Below are 20,330 nucleotides of genomic sequence, written 5' to 3' on the forward strand. Positions count from 1 at the left end.
AGCGCTCGGGCGGCCGCATCAGCGGCCTCATTGCCTCGTAGACCCTGGTGGCCAGGAGCCCAGATCACTTTTGTGCGAGTTGGATCGGCGAGAGCGCGTCTTAGAATTTGCGAGGCCAGAGGTGATATTTCGCCTGCAAGATAATGTTCACAGGCCCGGCGAGAGTCTGTAATAACCGTTTTCGATTTTGGATCGGCGGCAGCGAGAGCTATTGCGACTTCCTCCGCTCGTGTTGAATTTGGGGCCCGAAAAGATAGCCCATCGACATTCATTCCCCGGTGGACTACGGCAGCCGTGAAGAATCCTGCGGGCGACGGCCCTGTGATGTCCACGTAATAGACGCCCTCTTTATACCCATATTGCCTCTCAAGCGTGCGAACCCGCGCTTGTCGTCTGCCTTCATGTGAAGCCATGTCCATGTTACGCGGGAGCGGAGCGACCAAGAGCATGTGGCGCCACAGCACCGGGATGTTCTCCGTCCCCTCTGGTATGCATGTGTGTTGGATGTGTAAGCGGTTTAGCAGGCGGCGCCGAGGCACCGTCTGCGATAGCCGCGTATATTGGTTCATGAGGTGGGCCTCCCGCAACTCCTGATAGGAGTTTACCACTCCCAACGCCTTCAGTTTGGCGTTGGAGGTAGCCACCGGGAGGTCCAGTGCTCGCTTTGTTGCCTTCCTGATGATGGCGTCAATGCGCTCGTCTTGTTGTTTGGTGGTGCGTAGGTACGGCACGGCGTAGAGGATCCGGCTGGTCACGAAGGCATAGGCGAGCCGTAGCGCGTCCCTGCCCCGCAGACCACCCCGCTTGTTGGAAACACGGCGGATCATGCGCCCTACCTGTTCACCTATGCTCTTGAGTTTCGCTATAGTAGAGTCCGGCCTAAGTTTGTTATTGATGAACAGACCCAGGATCCGGAGCTCCGCCACTTCTCTGATGGGACCGCCTGACAGAGATATGTGTAGAGACGTGTTGTCCTTGTGGTTTGTCCTGACGTGTAGAAGCTCTGATTTGGCGGGAGCACATTGGAGACCACAGTCGGCAGCATATGCTTCGACTATGGTGGCGGCCTGCTGAAGGCGGTCCTCTATCTCCCCAAGGCTCCCCTCGGTGGTCCAGATTGTAATGTCGTCTGCGTAGAGTGCGTGTTTTATGCCATCTACCTGAGCCAGTCGGCCGGGCAGGTGCATCATGGCGATGTTGAAAAGGAGCGGTGATAACACCGCCCCCTGTGGTGTACCTCGTGTACCCATAGAGTACGGGCCGTACTCCTCGTCCTCGATCCGGAGGAGTGCCTGACGCGCAGAGAGGAAGTCTCTGACATAGGCGAAGACCTTCGCCCCGCAGTTAGTGGTGTTCAAGTTAGAGAGTATGGTGGCATGTTTAACATTGTCAAACGCCCCCTTAAGATCGAGGGCGAGAATGGCCTTGTCGTTTTGTTGCATGGCTGTGGGTCGTATTATGTCCCTGTGTAGTTGGAGTAGGACATCCTGTGCAGACATGTGCGGGCGGAACCCGAACATAGTGTCTGCAAAGAGGCCCTTACCCTCCATGTATGGAGAGAGGCGATCCCGAACCATCGTCTCCATGAGCTTTCCCACACACGAGGTTAATGAGATGGGTCTCAAGTTGTCCGTAGTCACGGCTTTACCTGCTTTGGGGATGAACGTTACAAGGGATGTTTTCCATTCGAGTGGGAGCGGACACCCATCCCAGATCTGATTTATGTATTGTAGCAAATGGAGATATGCACAGTCGGAGAGGTTCGCCAACAGTTTCACTGTTATGCGATCCCGACCCGGTGCCCCACCTCGGCGCATTTTAGCTAGGGCCGCCTTAAGGTCATGCAACTCAAAAGGGGCGTCTAAATCCTGATTTGGCTTGCCGGAGTACGTGTACTCGGGCCCAACCGGGTCGTTTGTGCGGCAGAGATACCTGTCGCACAAAGTGTCCGCAAGTTGCGCCGTCGTACCTTGGTACCCGTGCAGAGCCCGCCGGAGCTGTTTTTGCGTCTCCCCTTTCGTTTGAGAAGGGTCGATGAGGCTGCGCAAGAGACGCCAAGTCCCCTTCGAGCTCATCTGACGCGCTGCCGAGTTGCAGCGTTCTATCCAATGTCTGTGAGCTGGGCGGCATATGCCGCAGCCTGCTCCGTAAGTTGTGCAATACGAGCTCTAAGCTTGCGATTCGTCTTGTGTTTCTTCCATCGTTTTGTTAAGCTCCGGCGCGCCTCCCACAGATGCAGGAGGTGATTGTCCACTGCGGGGATCTCGTCGGTGGTGTGAAGTGTTTGCGTGTGTTGTTTCTGTATGTTGGTGACCTGTGTTGCCCACTCCGCATAGCCGTCAGAGAATAGTACCGGAGGGACGTCCTGAATTCGAAATTGGTGCCAATTGGTTATTTTCGCCTGGCCCCATTTTTTACGGGCTGCCTTCGCCAAAAGCGTGATGCGGAGAAGGCAGTGGTCGCTGCCCAGGGTATCCCCCAGGTTCTCCCATGTGGCGTTTGTAGTGTTCCTAACCAGAGATAAGTCAGGACACGTGTCACGGGTGACCGAGTTGCCCACACGTGTGGGGCAAGACGGATCCGTGAGCAACGTAAGACGAAGGGTGGAGATGAGCTCCGCCAGCTTGCGTCCCCTGGATTTCTCGAAGTGATAGCCCCAATGTAGACTGGGTGCGTTGAAATCCCCAATGATCACCAGGGGTTCATTGTCAGCCGACTTGAGAGCACGATAGAAAATTTCGCTGAAAGTAACACGCGGCTTATGCGGGGGGCAATACACATTAAGCACATGTATTGACGGGTCGCGACGCCTGAGAGGCAGAACCCTCACCATGGTGTATTCTTGCTCAGTCTCCAGATCAAGATCGACGTGAATCGCGGTGTATGCTTTATGCACCAGGATGCAGGTCGAGGGGCCCCCCTGAAACGAGCTATACCCAGAGAATTTAGCATCATTGCCGGGCTCTTGCAAAGCAATAAGCGCCGGCATGTCACCAAGGGACTGCAGGTAGAGCTGGAGATGTGACCGTTTTTTGCAGGCTCTGAAACCCCTGCAGTTCCATTGAATGATTTCGAATTGGTCTAATTTTTTAGCTTTCTGAGAAGGTTTGCCAGCCATATTGATGTTTTTATTTTACAGTGCTGGGTAGCCACTCGGTTCGGAGGCCGGCGCAGCCCCAGGTAGGGGTTGCATCAACGCCGCGGCTATCGGCCCGGAACCGCTTTCTTCCGCTGCCTGTCGAGGAGCTATTTTACGTTTTAGCTGCGGGGAGTCGCAGGAGAGATAATTTTTTATTTGGGAGCTGACCCAGGGCTGCACCGCCTTAAGGACAGAGTCAGTCACCTGGGCCGCAATGTCGGGAAGCATTGTAGCAAATGCGGAACTGAACATGTCCTGAAAGGACTCGCGGACCGCAATCATAATTTGGTTCGGGAGCGCTGCCACCCGCTCCTCCAACTGCTCGGCTTTACGCTCCAGGGCCTCGAAGCGGCCGGCGTCCGCGGGGGCCGAATCGACCACCGTGTCCGCGGTTTGCCGCGAGACGCTAGTTAGGCAAGATGATACTGAGGATCCGTCATCACTATCCTCGGGCTCAGCGTTCTGCATGGGCTCGGACTGCCCGGCCTGCTTAGCTTCTAATTCTTGAATTTTACGGGCGAGAATTTGATTTTGGCGCCTGAGCTCCTCTACCTGCCGCTGTAGGGCGGATTCGGTGGGGGAGGGAGGGGGGGTGGGCCCAGAGACTAACCCACTCCAACTGCTCACCTGATTTTGGCGCGGTACCAGAGGTGGGAAATCCTCGGCTTTCAGGACCGGTGGCCTCGTCGGGTTCCCGGACTTCACAAATTTTGGCGGCCCGGACTGGGCCTTCTTGGGTTCGGGCTTGGGCCCCGGGGCCTTTTTGGGTCCCGGCGTCTGCTTCTGCTTTGGGGTGTGTGGGCGTCCCGGCTGCGTATTGCCAAACCATATCCCGTAGACGCACTCGAGCAGACGACGCCCAGGAGTGCGATCACGTGACATCACGCCACTTCCGTCGGCTGAAGCAGCGCTGGCGGCGCCTAGCGTTTGCAAAGCGACTCTAGAGAAGTTTCGGTTTCATGCAGGGACTCGATTCACGCGCACTGCCTCGGCCCTCGTCGCATTTTTTGTTTTTGTCGTTGCGCGAGGGTGCGCCCAGCTTTTTTTTCCTCTTTGCGTGCAACGCGGCGCTTTGTACTCGATTCAAACGCACTGCCTGGGTTCTCGTCGCGTTTTTTTTTTGTTGCTCTCTTTACGCAGGCGTGGGCGCGACGTCATTGCACAGCTTTTTTCTCTTTTTGCGTGCAGCTCGAGCGCGCTCAGGCTCAGCACAGAGGAAAACCACATCCGCTGGTGTCCGTGCAACGTATACCAGTGGATGCAGTGATACGTACAGGTGCCGTCAAAAGTAAATGGAAGGCAATATTAACGAAAAATTTAATAATTACGCCCCCCCCCCCCCCTTAATTCATGCATCCTTGAATACATATGTGCAGACTAATTGTGGTTGCGCGAATTGCACTGTCCACCAGCAAACATGGACCATTATGCTTTAGATTTAAAGAAATTAATCTTTTTGACAAAGTCGCCTTCCATTTACTTTTAACGGCGACTGTACATACCTTTTCTTTTCCGCAGGCTTTCTAGGGGGCATGAGGTCGGCGCCGATAGTTAAGCGAGATGTTGTCAACTCTCTTTGATGAATATAAACGCTGTTAAAGTAGTTAGCTTGTTTTTTCCGGGCATCACGCGTCTGATATTTGCTCCTATAGCGCCTGTTGTGCAGCATGTGCTACTATTTAGTTTTTTGCTGCCTTCAGTCAGCGCCTGAACTCTGTAGTGCTTTAGCACAATGAAAATGAACGTGTAACCCTGTTTTTATAACATGCACATGTTGAACCCTTTTTCTGGAAACATGCACCAACTAGCCACCTGTTGGAGACGGAGGGGTCCTGGAGTTGACTGACTCGTTCAGCCCCTCAGGTCCCAGCTCCGAAGAACGATGTCGAACTCCGATATGGAGGAAACTGTACATAAGGTTTATTTTACATATTTACAGACGAGATGGGAGTGTGGTGGTTACAAAACAACACCCCATTAAATGCCCTTCGTATTCCCGAGATCTCTGACTAGGGAATAAAGTTCGGAAAACGTTCTCCAGTCAGGTGGACAGTTGTGGGCGCTGGCGGTACCACCCACGTCAAGGGGCGGTGCTGAACTCTCCCGCAGCTCGGTCGATGGGAAAGGGGAAAGCCAGCAGACCTCGAACACTGTCGTGTCGAATTGGCAGGTGCAGCACCTCCGTGGGAAAGGAAGGCCACGCCGTTTCCCAGCCGGTGGACAGGGGGAAAGACACGTCATCGAAGGCTGTCGTGTCGATTCAGCACTGTGTTGAGATCGGTGCCCCCTGGGAAAGTAAGTGCGCTGCGTTTCCCAGCAGGTGAATGAGGGGCCTTGTACGCCCCCGCCTGATGTCCGAAACGCAGGACCTCAGTCAATGTAGCAGTCGCCTTTCAAGTAAAATCAACAGCGTGACCTTTCACGGCGTCACTCCGTCCGGCGACCCGTGGGCAGACTTGGCCACCTGACGCCGCCGCCGTCGCCGCTGTTCCCCGCCGCACCTTTGTTGCATGACTCACGTCTTACTGGAATTCCTCCCAGGCCTGTGTTCGCCGATCTTAACATACCCAACAAGTATCACTAAGGTAATAATAGTTGAGAAGCTAGCTGCACAAGACTTCATTTTCGAAGAATGCCTGACATGCAGTGCGAAAAGAAACGACTGAACGCACGAATGAGCTGAAAACTGGAAAGCGTTAAGTTTAGTACGCATATGTCGATCAAATGATATGTCGCCAGTCGGATTATGCAAGCAGTAGAATGTTCTGCAGTCTTGCGCACTGTTTTACAGAGAAATTCGCAACTACACGCCTACCAGGTGGACTTCACCACATAATGCATGCACCCTTGTAGGGTAGATTCACCGCATGGCAGCAGTGTCGTGAGGAAAGTGGGCACGTCAGAATGACAAGACTATGACTCATTTTATCACCAGGAAATGTTAAGCAAATCAGTGTACTACGTGGTATCTTATTTCATGATTGCCCCGACAAAAGGGGGAAGGGGCACTGCTCGGCTTCTTGCGAACTTCTGGCCTGCATGACAGGCTGTGACTTCAATGAACGCTGACTTTCCCTGTGACTTCAATTTTCTGTTACCCTCCTTTCTCTTTCTTTTTATTCCCTCACCCCCTTCCCCCCGTGTAGGGTAGCAAACCGATTATTCTTTGGTTAACCTCCCTGCCTTTCCTCTTCTACCTCCTCCTCCTACGCATTTCGCACTGCCCTCCACCCGCGCACTGTACTTTCGTGGCCGTTTTCTAGGTACAGTCTTTGTCAAAAGTAACCACGGTGGTGCTGATGGCAACAATGGCTGGTGCTGTGCCAATAGCGGTGCTACTTCACAATGAGCAGAGCACAGAAGGCTACATGGCTGCATTTCAACTTCTAAAAGACACTCATCCTTTCTGCTTCGGAGGTCAGGCCGTAAGTAGGAAAAACAATAACACTGCCTTTAATTTGTGCATTGCAGAAGCTAACTTCAAGAAAATATGCCTTCATGTTTCCTTCCCCATTACTTCATCACCATAAAATGTGGTTGTCTGCCAAGCATTGCAAGAGGTTGTAGGTCAGTGTTAGAGATGCAATTCTAGGCTGCCATATTGTTCACGAAAGCACCCCATAATGAAAAATGTAAGAGCGATATTTCAACACTGTGCTAGACAAAACCCATAACTTCGCCATATGCACTCAGTGAGGGTGCAGTTACGGCTCAAGTTTGAGTGAAGAATAGAGGGGAACAGAATGTTGCAGTTTACTAACATGTCTGCGGCACGAAAGGGAATGATATCAGTTCCTGTAAAATTGCAATGGTCATACAAACATGCGAACAGCCATTTCTCTAAAGGTAAAAAAATTGTTGTACAGACTAGAAAGAAAGCATACGTAACTTTTTGGGCCTACAGTATAAAAGCAAAAATGCTGAAATGTTCACATTACTGGCTACTTGCGTTCTTCAGAGCACACTCAATTCTCTCCATATTAAAATTCCTTATGACGGTTACCTTGCACTTATTGATTAGCTATTCCGTATTGATTCTATTCCGTACCTGTGGTTAGAGGCTTTCATGCTTCAGCGTTTCTGAATCAAATATTCCGTCTCCTCAGAGAGCTTGGCAGTAAGCAGTCTACCATCCTACCTTCTACTTCTACTGAACACTACGTAATGATAGATGTGAGACTATCGTCCAATGCCTGAACATTAAGGTCGTCGCCTTGGTTACAGCCGAATATCTGTTCTGCAGTGAGACCTTTACTTTCCCTCTTACCGCTAACGCGTTAATGGGCTTCCGTCTCACTGTTTTTTCCCATCCCTTCAAACATAGGCTAAACCGAGACCTTACCATCCTGTGGCCGCTACAACGCTCCTTTCTGAGAACCTCCACATCCTGCACGATACCAGGATGAGCGCACAGTATGAAGTCTATTTCATTTCAGAAGGAATATGATCCATAAATTATTCCTCTCTGCAAACTCTACTCATAACTCCCCCCCTGCTGTTCCTAGAGCCTATACCATAGTCGCCTACTGCCTGGTCTCCTTTCCTACCTTGGCATTGAAGTCAGCTATCAGTACACTGCAGTGTGTTTTTATTTCGTTCTCTGCAGATTCCTCGTTTTCATAGCAGCTTTCAGTGATCTGGTCATCATGGCTAAATGCGGGTGCATACGTTTGTACCACCTTCAGTTAGCACTTAAGGTTATTTACGATAGCTGCCACCCTCTTGTTAATAATATAAATTCCTCTATGTTGCCAGCTATATTCTGACTGATAAGGAACTCCACACCTAGTTCTGCTATCTCCACTAATCCACGATAGCATAGTATGTGCCCTCTTTTAGGACTGTATATGCCTTATCTGTCCTAACCTCGCTATGCCCCACGACATCTCATTTAATGCCTGCTAGTTCCTCAAAAAGCTTTGCAAGACTAGCCTCACTGGATAAGGCTAGAGTTAACAGTCACCAGGTTCAGTTTCCAGCGGCGGTCTGTCCAGAGCAAGAGATTCTTGGCACCCTCTGTTGTGTCACAGGCCTGGCTGCTGCCTTGGTCAGTTGCTGAGCTGCCGCTGGAGACAGGGTTAACTAGTGTATTAATACAGGAGGTTTTGACCAAGTACTACACCAGGGCGGCCAAATCCTGCTCTGGTGAGGAAGTGCACTGTCGGTTCTGGTCACCGATATCGGACCTAACCCCAGGCCTGGTTATGCAGTTCCATCGACAAGCAGATTGGGTTATTTCTACTTAACAGCAAGCTAGCCATGGCATCCATGCCATGGATACTGACCTTTTTATTTTTTTTTGGTTTCAACCGAAAAGTCCAACCCCTACTAGTAAGCCAGGGTCCAGAGTATGCATACGCTGTCACTTCTGCATAGTGATATTATTTGAACTGCTTTAAACTGCGGCAGAATTTTCTTGTCTGTGATCCTCATTACAACAGTCCTCTGAAAGCAGCGGATATCCGCCAGGATTCACACTATGTGCAAATGTTTGGCAACAGATGATGTAAAGTCAGATTTCTAGAAGAAAGCTAGCCACAATATTGTTAATCAAAAAACAAAGATCCAAGGATGAATCCTTGCAGGTCACGTGAAGAACAAACACTAAAAGCTATCAATTGTTCTTGGCTTGATAGGCGTGCTGAAATCGGCTATTGTTCTCGCTGCAGGCACCACACGTATTTATGACAGACAACTCCAGTGCAGAGAAGGCTGCACTGCAGGAAACATGGCCTACAGCCAGGCAGCTTCTGTGCCATTTTCATGTGGCCCAGGCAGAGTGGCGCTGGCTGACAGCTGCCCACAACCATGTTGGCAAGGACCAGAGACGGCAACTAATGTCAACATTCCAGGAGCAAGTTTTGTCCAAATGTAGTTCTTTTTTAAAGAGGGGGACTGTGCGAAATTACAGGCACAGTGTAAATGTGCATATGTGTATGCGAAAGGCACTGGCACATTTCTCACTAAAGGATTCCAAACTCCAACTACAGGTCATGTATGCTGACACAGAAGAGAAGCTGGAAGCTGCGAAAGCCAGGCTTGGGTCTGAATCCCACCAGGGCTACGTAGAACGGGTGAAGGCATTCCTCAAAAGGGAAGAGGAGTGGGTGCTCCTTTTTCGTGCAAACATCACCACACGGGGGCACAACACAAATAATTTCTCTGAGGCCACCATCCGTATCCTAAAAGACATCGTGCTCAGCAGAGCAGAGGCCTTCAACGCCGTTGCACTAGTGGATGCAGTGGCCGTGGTGTGGGAGAGATACTTCGAGAGCCGCATCCTCCGCCATGCTAACAGCCGTGTTGCCAGTCATCACCTGGCTTACAAATGGCTCCTTTCCCGGATGCCATCAGGAGCTGCTGACACCATACGACTAACAGGACACAACCTCTATGCAGTGCCCAGTGCCACACGCCAAGACACAATATATGAAGTGTCAGCAGATTTTGGAATGTGCAGCTGCGCAGCAGGAAAACAAGGTGCTTTTTGCAAGCACCAGGCGCTTGTCCATGAAACTTTTGGGGGATTGTTTCCCAATGCTCCGCCCCTGAACACAGGAGACCGGCATCAATTGGGCAAGCTGGCCTTAGGCAACAAGTGCACCCCTCTGGATTTCTTTATGCCCTTCCTGGAAGGAGAGCAGCCTCAAGAAGAGCCCGACCAGGCAAGCTGCAGTTACGAAAACCCACAGGCTTGTGAAGCAAGCCACATGCAAGACGACTGCCAGCCCTCCACATCAAGACAGCTGTCACCTACTGCGCAAGACTGTGATCAACCCCAGCTTGCCCAGGTGCATATTCCCTGTAAAGTTCCTTCTCATCCTAAATCCTTCTTTCCTCAGCAATGCCAGTGCAGGTAAAGACAACAAACATTTTTTCTGGTTGATCTTTGCAAACTTGTAGAAAAGACACTTTTTAGAGTTCATGCTGAAAGTAACACTAGCGTAGAAATACAAATTCTAGAATTCTGTGCGATACATATTACCTTGCCGATGTTAGTTGCACATTCAAGTCTGCAGCTTTCCATTCAGATGAAAGGCTATACCAGGCAAGAATGAATAAATGAGCCACAGTTTTGTCTGTAAATGCTGGGAACATTTGCAACGGACCTATATATCAAGAATGTTAAACTCAGATTGTTCCACTGACCAGGTCTTTACCGCATATGCATGAAGAGGTATGCCTTGCTACAGTAAAGTTTCATGTCCAGCAAATGAATATTCTGATTCAGCTCAGAGCTTACTGCAAAGATAGCAATAGGGTGCCACGGTCATAATTGGCTACTTGTAACAATTTCAGACAAGTTTAGTTTAGTTTATGGGGATTTAATGTCCCGAATCAACTCAGGCTATGAGGGACGTCGTAGTGAAGGGCTCCGGAAATTTCGACCACCTGGGGTTCTTTAATGTGCACTGACATCGCACAGCACACGGGCTTCTTAGAATTTCGCCTCCATCGAAATTTGACTGCCGCAGCTGGAATTGAACCAACGTCTTTCTGGTCAGCAGCCAAACACCATAACCATTGAGCCACCGCGGCGGCTAATTTCAAAGAAGTGTGCATGCAAATAATGAGAATGCTAATATATAAAAAGAAAGAAAACCAACATGGCAATCCTCAGCTGCTGTAGCCCAGCCTGCAACTAGAACTTCCATCACAGGGTAGATGATAGCTACAGAGCTTTGAACATTCGAAACGCTCAAAGTGGACAGAATCTAGTCATTCAGTTCCACAACCTTTCATGCAGGAAAGAGAAGATGTGTACCGGAGCTTGGAGTCCCAGCTGCGCCGCCTGCATGCCATGAATGAGCACAACCCTGCATATCTAGAAATCCTGCGGTGTCTTGGGCATGAGCTGGACCGCGTGCCCAATGGAAATGACGCAGCTGGGCTTATGCTTGCCTTCAAGGCAACTGCAGCAGCACGGAGGCACCGGGGACGTCAAATCCGGGTGCAGCCTACAAGTATTGCGAGATGCCGGCCGGGGTTGACAAGGGGCTCCAAAAGGGTGCCAGCTGGACGCCCACCAGGTCAACCCTGTTCCAAGAGGCCAAAAAAAAAGGCCCCACTCCCTTCGGAGTAATGTGCTAGAAAATGTCCGAAGTGCAAAATTGCACTGAGGACATTTCTCGAGAAGATCAAATGCAACATGTCTATTCTTGATAACACACTTGATTTTGAGGGGCGTGTCATGTACCGCACGCAACACTGTGCACTTGCTTGTGATGTCAGGTTTGTGCTGCGAGCTGGAAACGCATGCATTTTAAGAAGGAATTTTGCACCACACGATTGATGCTCATGAATAATTCAGTAAAAGTACGGTGCATAATGCCCCTGACAGTGGCCTTATCCTGAAGTCTTCCTATTCCAAAATCTGATGTGAGTTCTCATGTGTGCTGTTCTCATAATTCTTGATTTTTTGGTTTGGTATGGTTTATTAGGGTTTAAAGTCCCAAAGCGACTCGGGCTATGAGGGACGCCGTAGTGAAATTCCGACCACCTGGGGGTTCTTTAACGTGCACTGACATCGCATCTCGGGCCTGTAGAATTTCATCTCCATCCAAAATTCGGCCACCGCGGCCGGGATCGCACCCGCGTCTTTTGGGTCAGCAGCCGAGCACCATAACCACTGAGCCACTGCGGTGGGGCCTTGATTTTTTGATCGTCTTTTAACAGTCCGGCAGACTGCTGCAAACTGCACTGTTTGGTCATAGCTATGCTCTTTTCTGCTTGAAAAGAGTAGCATAGCTCTCTAACACTCCAAAGGTGACCACAGCTCTGAGTCTGCAATTCTGCTGGGTGTTCTTGTGCATGTTTGTCTTTCCTTGGCATTTTTCCTGACTCTATGGTGCACTCCAATGCATCACAGGCTTTTGTACACTGCAACATATCTTTGGTTTTTTGCACTGCTTTGCCAGTTTCTTTTTAAAGACACACGGTGTTTTCAAGATCCTTAAGACAGCCTTCAGCGACCACCTCTCTGATTTAACCACTTCCCCGCTGGCCATGACACAATCAAGCAGCAGGTCTTCCGTTACAGTGCTGAAGTTGCACTGGTTAACTTGCAACCTTGCAGCTGCCAGTCTAAACTTTTCACCTTTCCCCTCCTTCATACTGTAAAGTTTTACTGCCCATCGCATGGCCAAGTTTTGTTGAACACTGTAAGGTGAACTTTGCTTTGAGGCTTTCTTCTACATTTTGTGCATTGCCTCAGCTTTAAGCCTGCTCGGAAACACAAACACGGCTATTTGCCCTTCAAGTGGGATCTATGACAGCTGCACGGCTCTACATCATATGTACAATCGAAGCCACTGTTACCACATTTTCCTGTAGTTGACAGATTGAGAGGATTTGGCTGTGTAACTACGATTGCTTTTGCGTAAAATGTTTACTTGGTGTTTCTTGTGCACTTGCTAAATGGCAGAGGTGCTGCCTCACTAAGTGTAGGAGCAGTGTGCATAAACAACTCTCCAAAACTGCTAATTCCTCCATATGGTTTCATCGAGGGGTCTCACTAAGAGTAGTTTTGTATCTTATGCGCAATGATGTTAGTCAACTGTGTGTGGCATTTGCTGATGACTTTAAAAAGCTGTTTTGAAATGTTCGATCACTATCTGTCCGGACTATTCTGGAATTTCTACAATGCGTTTTGGGCGTTCTGGCGAATTTCTGGGCGTTCTACAATGTTTCACCTAATTCAGATGCTTTCGAAGTAGCTGTGAAATAATTTGTGATTGGAGTTAGTCAAGGTCATTCCAAGAAACATAAAAAGTTATCATGAAAGCATCTCACTGTGGGAAGCCAGCACTTATTTATTTTGTTCACTGTTCACTGTTGTCTTCAATTCCACCATTCCATGTGAGCATATTAAAAAGTGTCCCGGACTTAATTTAAACACTCTTCTCTCATCTTATGATGACACCTGCGCAACACATGAATCACATACCTATGAAATCATCAAATACAAAAAAAAAAAAAACGTGCCACCGTCTCCGCTTAAAAGGAGTGCCTAACGTAGGGCCGACATGACGACCGCAAATTCACCACAGTGCTCTCAAACGGCCGGCGTGGCTACTTGTTACAGATTGCACAAAACAGCCCACTGATCTCGGAATCAAGTTTCACAATCCCGAGCCTCTCGCTTAGTGAACACACAAACCGATAGTTCAGAGCGGTTGCTGTTGTGAACAGCGCGTCACAATAAAGGGTGCGGTCGCAAAACGAAAGCATGTTTTCACACTATAAGGTCCGTTACAGCTACTTCGTTAAACTGCATGTAATAAATGCGCTTCCACTTGGCCAGCCTTCACAAAACAAGTTTGTAAACAAGTTCCATGTACACCATTTGACAACGCTAGTCCCCAAGGCTGGAGGGTGTTTCGCGATCGCAAGTGCTCTGTGAAATGTTTATGCAGTAAACTTTCGCAGCCGTGACTTCACATAACTGCTTGCTGTAACTCAGCCAACATTACGCCCCGGCTTTCGCAACAGTGCCACTGTGGTCCCTAAAAATACTTGCAACCCTAGTATCACCTCGAACGGCAAGCAACCGAGCAAATGTTCCAATATTACACACTACTAGCTAATTGACAAACTGCAAGAAAAGGCGTACCCAGCATCCAACGGCACTGCTTGCATAGATCCTTGGCATCACATATTTAGAACGGCATTTGTTTGCAAACCAATGTCTTCTGGCAGGCTGGCTGGTGCACTTTGTTCATTTTTAAACTGTGCAAAACAACGAGGACCGAATAAGGTAAGGAGGACATACGCTCACAGCGCAGAAAAAAACTCTGGTCCACTTGTCACCACCGAGCTCAAAAAACGCCATCTTTGCAAACAAATAAACATAGTGACGTCACTTCCGGCGACTGTAGCGCTGCCTAGCGTTCGTGAACTGTCGTGGAAGTTTTGGTTTCGCTTCACGCGGGACTAGGAGGTATGTCGTGTCTGGTCGTGTGTTTGTGTGTATGTGCGCGTGCGTGCGTGATCACGTGATAAAACGAAGGACGAAGACAAGTCACAGCTTTCTTTTACAACCTCTGTGTCGATCGTCGACGTTCAACTTTTTTTTTTTCTCAAGCAGCTCTGCGCATTGTTAGCTACCTCATCGGCAAAGTGCGTGTCTTGGCAGCACGAGCTCCGGCGGTGGAAAGATACCAAAATTTCCACCTTTTGCTGGTCGCATAAGCAACAATATAAATCCGATGTGGACAACGACGCGCTGTTTTGCGCGAGCTCAAAATCAAGGGAAACTACACCTGCGGGTGCCTGTGCTGTGCAGACCTGCCTGCAATAACATATGTCGTACTTAGATTTGTTTTCCAGGGCTTTCCATGGGGCATGAGGTCGGTGAAGATAGTTAATGAAGTGATGTTGTCAACTCTCTCTGATGATTTGAAACACTGTACAACGTATTTTAAATTACTTTCATTTTCTAGGCATCACACAGCTGAAATGTTCGCTTCTCGCGCCCGTTGTGCAGCACGTACTGCTACTGCTTTGCCTGAACTCTGTGGTGCTTTCATGCACTGGAAAAGAACATGTAACTCTGTACTTATGATTAGTATATGTTGAGTGTGGAAAGTAAGAGTTGAGAAAGCAAACTGCACAGGACCCATCCATATTCAAAGACCAGGAAGGCTGTCAGGCATGAGAAACGAAATGACTGAGCACACGAATAGCAGATAATGAGAGCATTAAATTTCGTTCAGTGTGCATATGTCGCTCTAGTGGAACATTTTGCAGCCTTGCGCAGCCTTCTGCAGAAAAATTTGCGACTATGTATACACGCCTGCCAAATGGACATCACCACATAACAGCAATGTCAGGATGGTCATTTGGGCCCTTCCTGAACCCATCTCGCTCTTCCAAAGGGCTCCTCAACTTTCAGGGGCCCTCCTAGGGTGCAAGAAATATTTTATTGTTATTCCTTTTTATGGATAAAGTTTACTCCTTCCTTCCTCTTTTAGGGTGATTTACCACATGATAGCAGTGCCGTGAGGAAAATGGGCGCGCTGGATAGACAAGACGATGACTATTTCACATTATAACCAGGAAACGTTACCAAGAATCAGTAAATTAATGCACTAGCTGCCATCTTATTTACTGGTTTTGACATATTAAGTATAGCTGTGCATGGACTTTTCTTGAACAAATTTGCTAACCTGCTTGAGTTCCTCTTGAGGTTGTGGAGTGCAGCATGTATCTTTGCGTATTAGTGTCACCCATACATCATGTTCACGACATTCAGGGATAGAAGAAATGTTGCACTAGTATAACCCTTGTATATGAACTTCATAAGTTATAAAAGAGCACTTGGCTGATTGAAAATGCTTGCAATCATATGCACGCATAACCACACTGCCACAATTCTTCAGAAAATTGTTACGTATCACGCATGGAGGTGCACTTCCCAAACCTTATTCACTCCCGAATTCCAGTATGTGCTCAGGGCAATAAACTGAAAAGAATGAGGTATACAAATTAGTGGGGAGTACCTCGGCAACCTCTAGTTTGCTAATGACATTACCTTGTTGAGTAACTTTGGAGACTTGCGGCAAATATTTGAGGAGCTCATGAGGCACTGCAGACAGATAGGTTTGAAAATTACAACATGTATAAAGTAACTGTACTAAAGGTAAGGTAGTGGCTGGTAAATAATTTCCTCAAAAGTGGGAAAACACTCGAAGCAGCCCTTGTGTGCAATTACATGGCCAAGTATTCATTGGGGACACGAATAATGAAGGATTAGATAATAAATAAGAATAAGCTAAAGCATATCTGGTAGATATTCCGACATGATGAACAGTAGCTTGTTAATATCAGAAAATACCATTCTGTCAGAGCTCACTTAAGAAGTGCAGACTTTAAAATAAACAAAGTATCTGGAATTGAAACTGTGAATACTGGAACAAGTGGTGGGAAAAAGATCAATAAATGTAATTTTAACAGGTAGGGAAAAAGAAACCTAGATCAGTGGTCATATATTAAACTTAAGGAAAAGAAGTGGAGTAGGGCACATCATGCAATGTGTACAAAAGATAACCAGCTTCCAGTTTGAGCCACAGAATGTATATCAAGAAAGGGCGAATATAGTAACAGCCAGCAGAGGTTAGCTACAGCCATGATATAAGGAAATTCACACAAGACAGGGGTAACTGGAGAACACTGGGAGAGTGGGTTTAATCCAGCTGGAGATGATCACACATCCATTACAGGCCAAGCACAGTCATGAGCAACCCAGTGCCCCTTATCATTTCAGATAACGTTACTAAGAGCAATGTAGTAAAACCTCGTTGATGCGTTTTTTTTTTCTAATTACGGGGAAAACTCTATTATCCGGGAAAACGCATGATCCAAACCGCCTAATTCTGAGATATATACCTGTTGAATAAGGTAAAAAACATGTACTGACAATTTCACTTTATAAAAATGTCGATTGCCATTTCTTGGCACAAGAGCTGAACAGACCCTATTCCAGTGCTCGCTGAGTTCAGTCCGCGTTCGTGCTGTCTTTAACACAGAAGGAAATTCTCAACACATCAGCTCCGTCGTCGGCAATGACGAAAGTAACCAAAATCTGTTCCGTGTCATTGTTGGATGCTTCTCCCGTTTGCACCTAAGTACCGTGGGGAAGCCACCCGATTGTCGAAGTGTTTTTGCTTTTTAAGCTGCGTTTCCCAGACCCGGAAAAAACTTCTCCTTGCCCTTATGCACCGCGATGAAACTTCAGCGCTTCTGCTCTCCACATCACGCACTCGCAGGAAAGGCCATCGCGAATGCTAATGCGTCGTTTTTATTTTTTTGTTTTGTTTTTGATGGTGGTGCTTCGCCTCATAGCAAGTAGGCACTGCAAAGACGTCACCACTCCGCAAAAAAAAAATGTTTGCACATGTACGGTTGGTCAATATACGAATTATACGACCACAAATTGTCGAAATTCTAAACGTAGTAGCCAGGAAATCGAGTTTTCCTGGAATGTATACATTTGTAAATAATAATAATAATAATAATGTGTTTAAGAAAAATAGTGTAACTCAATGGGACATTTTAATGTCTGCCATTTTCTTCCTTTCTTTTATTGATGTCCATTTTTACAAAATGGAGGAGGCCAAGGTAAAAGCTGCGACAGTGCAGCTTGAGAGGCCCTCGACCCCTTTACACGTGGCAGCGCGGAGAAGCACAACACGCAAAACATAACATACACAGGTAACCTGTGTACGAACCCAGAAACCGTATAAACCATGAATGTATCAACGAGGTTTTGCGGTTAATGTCAACAGCACTGACCTAGGCTTGCTTATACACTGAGGGCATTTTCTCGCGTGCATCAATTTTATGGATAGGAAGGCCAAGGTAGTACGCAATACTCCTTTGAGACTTCAGCTGTGTATTTAAAAGAAAGCAATTTGTGAAGACATAGTGCTGTAACTGCAATGAAAATTCAGAAATATTTACGGTTCTGGCCATATTCAAAGGACTAAGTGCAGCAAATGGATAGAAGATTGAAAAAGGTGCAATTAATCTGGTGCTTAGCGTGATGCTGTAAATCTAAACTGTGTCTCTAAAAGAAAGGGCTGTTGCTGACAATGTACAACTGAGCTAATGGAAGAAAATGCACGTTTTGATATGAAGAGCTGTGCTACAGACATCTTTTTATCATATATTATTGCATATAGGCTTTCAAAAGCTGATAACGTAAACAAAATCAGTTAATTACACTAACAACTGGCAAGGTTATGAGCACACAAATAATGAAACTAACACCAGGGGAGAAGAAAGCAGAAGTTGGAACATTACATTAACATTCAGTACCCCACAGATTTGCATACCTCATTCTTTTCATTCTATTGCTCTTAACACGTACTGAAATGCTGCAGTGATTAAGATTTAAGAGGTACGTGTCTCCCTACGTGATTAGTATTTTAGTTTTCTAAAGCAAGAATGGGTAGACTGAGATCAAGTACAAAAAGGTGGTTTCTCCTACACCAATGCTGTATTGTGTGCAGGAGATAAGAGAGAGAGAGAAATACTTAAACAGGTTAAATCAAGGCCTTATATGTGCTCTAAGAGCCAACTGGGCAACTTGGCCGCCAAGGCCAGCCATGCCGACCAGCAAGAAGGAGGGGCTTGGGGCGGTGCAGAGAACGGATGGACATCTCCTTTTCACTTGCGCTTAGAAGCTTGACACAAGAGAGGTGATACAAGGAACATAAGACAACTGAGCATTTATTCCACACATAGTGAAATTTAAGGAACCTATGAAGAAACGATCTTTTGAAACTGCTGCAAAATAGTTTGGACCTGAGTTTGGTCATGGCCGTTCTAAGAAGCACAAGTAGGAAGTTATCAGCTTATTATGAAAGCACCTCATTGTTGGAAGCCAGCACATTTTTTGCTCAATCTGAAATGCACCATCCCATGTAAGCATACTAAAAATATATGCCTGCACAATAAAGTATGCATCTTTGTTCCTTCTTAAGGTATGACGCCACACTTGAAGGAAAAATGTTTTTGATGGGAAAATATTTATTTTGGTATTTTCCAATATTACGCATCCCAGGTTACTGTCATTAGCACGTAATCAGCTTAAAAAAACTTTTTAAATATGACTTACTCTGAAACGTGCTAAATTTTCCCCTCATGTCAACAGAGATAACTCGTAAAGTAAGTAATGTACAGTCTGCATCACCCTCATGTCGAGCACTAAACCAGTGGCCAGCAGGCAATAAAAATTCATACTAGACAGCAACCCATGACACCTGGCCAAAGCTGTAGTGCCCACATTGCTTGTGGGTCTGCGAGACTCTACTGACATGGAATCATTTCCTCTATAATCTAGCAGGTACGACGAGGTGTCACTTTATTTGCAGAGAAGTGTGCCGGCTGAGCGCTCTACACAAGGGTGAGGCAGGCTGTACACCATAATGATTTGGCACTAATGAAGGTCTACCTGTTAGATGAGAAGTGAACTACAATAGTCTGTGATGGATATGCAGGCAATCATTAGAACAACTGAAAGCATACATGAAAAACTGCCTTTCTGCAAGCATGGATAATTTATCATGGCGCCTGACCAGCACACCGATCACATGCCTATGGATTTACGAAATACACAAAAGATAAACTAGCATCTTCTCTGCTTAAAGGTTGTGCCTAGCGTCGGGCCGGCATCCCCGACTGCCCACTCGGCACAGCGTTCCTATTACCCCTCACTTTGAGAAATAGCGGTTTGGCAATCCAAATTTATGCTATCGCACCAAGAACACCGTTACCACCAGTCCGGAAAAACGGCTACAGTAAGTGCACTTTCATTGGGCCACACTCGTCAAAACAAGTTTGACGCAAGTTCTGAGAAGTCTAGCCTTGGGGACAAAACGCGCACACCGTTGTTGCTCGAAAGAGCACCGCGAGCGCAAGTGCGCTGGTGAAAAGTGAGTTAGTTTAGTGAGCAAAACTTCTGCAGACGCGACTTCACACAACCGACTGCCGAAACCACTTCTGCGTTAAGGCCAGCTTCCGCAAGAGCTATATATCGCGAACCAACGCTTTCACGAACGGCGAGCATCGATAGAAAATTACACACGGGCAGAGGGGCAGGCTGCGAGTCCGACGATACAGGGCCCGAGGGGCAGGCTGCGAGACCGACGATGCGTTTTCTAGCGTAGAACAGCGGCACGGCGCGGCTTGCATAGCTCCTTGGAATCTACGCACTTTAAGCATTCGGAGCCAAGTATCCAGATTCCAACGAGGCGGCTTGCATAAAACTGCGTAAAACCGCTCGCGTGAAACTGCAACCCGCACGTAGGGTCCCTACCGCACGCATACGCAAGGCGCCATTTTTTTTATGACGGCGGAAGTTGCGTGGGGTCACGTGATAGCACTCCTGGGCGTCGTCTGCTCGAATGCGTGTACAGGATATGTTTTGGCAATACGCGTCCCGGCTTGACGACCTTGCGGTACTTGCCCGCGCAGCCAGGCGCTCCGGTGGGATGGCTGCCTCCGCAGATGAGGCAGCACGGGGAGCATTGATGTTCAGCTGGGCCACCGTCAGGAGCAGCAGCGGCGCCCTCTGCTTTAGTATGGTATTTGCCAGGTTACTTGTGGCAACTACTTTGTAACAAAATTTGTAACAATTAACTACGGAACTACTTTGTAACATTGTAAATACTTGTGTTATTATTATTTG

The 20,330-nt window shown here is 47.6% G+C and overlaps 1 long non-coding RNA gene and 1 pseudogene across 7 annotated transcripts; one reads left to right on the forward strand and one right to left on the reverse strand.

The window, feature by feature from the left end:
* Positions 1–5,037: 5,037 nt before the first annotated feature.
* LOC149344745 (uncharacterized) lies at positions 5,038–20,073 on the reverse strand. Of its 6 annotated transcripts, none has more exons than XR_016283230.1 (4): positions 19,728–20,009; positions 15,672–15,725; positions 13,911–15,602; positions 5,038–11,097 (listed from the first exon to the last, which is right to left on the reverse strand). It is a non-coding gene; the product is annotated as an uncharacterized LOC149344745 (long non-coding RNA). The 6 variants fall into 6 exon arrangements; XR_016283228.1 differs by having other exon boundaries at positions 5,038–11,176; positions 13,752–15,602; positions 19,728–19,995; XR_016283227.1 differs by having other exon boundaries at positions 13,752–15,602; positions 19,728–19,994.
* On the forward strand, positions 6,679–13,034 carry LOC149344746 (uncharacterized; annotated as a pseudogene). The gene is made up of 2 exons (XR_016283226.1): positions 6,679–9,930; positions 10,887–13,034. The product of XR_016283226.1 is annotated as an uncharacterized LOC149344746 (transcript).
* Positions 20,074–20,330: the final 257 nt, after the last annotated feature.

The sequence above is a fragment of the Amblyomma mixtum genome, chromosome 5 (genome assembly GCF_055824585.1).
Source record: "Amblyomma mixtum isolate Tamu chromosome 5, ASM5582458v1, whole genome shotgun sequence".
NCBI classification, from domain to species: Eukaryota; Metazoa; Arthropoda; class Arachnida; order Ixodida; family Ixodidae; genus Amblyomma; species Amblyomma mixtum.